Source organism: Lagopus leucura, unplaced genomic scaffold (genome assembly GCF_019238085.1).
Source record: "Lagopus leucura isolate 7727_CA_CO unplaced genomic scaffold, USGS_WTPT01 33546-0_obj-0_obj, whole genome shotgun sequence".
NCBI classification, from domain to species: Eukaryota; Metazoa; Chordata; class Aves; order Galliformes; family Phasianidae; genus Lagopus; species Lagopus leucura.
In genome coordinates this window covers 2,518-3,596 of record NW_024962852.1, presented here as the reverse complement: position 1 = coordinate 3,596, position 1,079 = coordinate 2,518, and the positions used below count along the sequence as shown (strand labels likewise).

The 1,079-nt window shown below is 59.3% G+C and overlaps 1 protein-coding gene across 1 annotated transcript in view; it reads left to right on the top strand.

Annotated features, from left to right (window-relative positions):
• The window catches only part of LIPE (lipase E, hormone sensitive type), a gene marked incomplete at its 3' end in the record, with an annotated part of 4,517 nt that overhangs the window by 2,460 nt on the left and 978 nt on the right, over positions 1-1,079 (top strand). The window lies entirely within an intron of this gene.

Genomic DNA, 1,079 nt, shown 5'->3' with positions numbered 1-1,079 from the left:
TAGAGACCCATGGAGACCTCATAGGGACCCATAGGGACCCGTAGAGACCCCATAGGGACCCATAGATCCCCATAGAGACCCACAGAGACCCATAGGCACCCCATAGAGCCCCATAGGGACCCACAGAGACCCATAGGGACCCATAGAGACCCATAGGGACCCCATAGAGCCCCATAGGGACCCACAGAGACCCATAGGGACCCATAGAGCCCCATAGAGCCCCACAGAGCCCCATAGGGACCCATAGAGCCCCATAGGGACCCATAGAGACCCCATAGGAACCCATAGACCCCATAGAGCCCCATAGGGACCCATAGGGACCCATAGAGCCCCATAGGGACCCATAGAGACCCATAGAGACCCATAGGGACTAATAGGCACCCCACAGAGCCCCACACTCCCCATTTCACCCCCCATCCCCCCCCCCCCCAGGCCTGTGAGCAGGACCCACTGCTGGACGACGCTGTTTCCCTGGCCGCATAGAGCCCCATAGAGATGTCAGAGGGACCCATAGAGACCCATAGGGACCCGTAGGTTCCCATAGAGCCCCACAGAGCCCCATAGAGCCCCATAGGGACACATAGAGCCCCATAGGGACCCATAGAGACGCATAGGGACCCATAGAGACCCATAGGTACCCATAGGGACCCATAGGGAACCATAGGGACCCATAGGGAACCATAGAGCCCCATAGAGCCTCATAGAGACCCATAGGGACCCATAGAGACCCATAGGGACCCATAGGGACCCATAGGGAACCATAGAGCCCCATAGAGCCCCATAGATCCCCACAGGGACCCCATAGAGCCCCATATCCCCCCACATGCCCCCATATAACCCCCGGGACCCCCATCTCCCCCCCCCAGGCCTGTGAGCAGGACCCGCTGCTGGACGACGCTGTGTCCCTGGCCCCATAGAGCCCCATAGAGATCTCAGAGGGACCCATAGAGACCCATAGAGCCCCATAGAGACCCATAGGGACCCATAGAGCCCCATAGAAACCCCATAGAGACCCATAGAGCCCCATGGACCCCCATAGGGACCCATAGAGCCCCATAGAGACCCATAGGGACCCATAG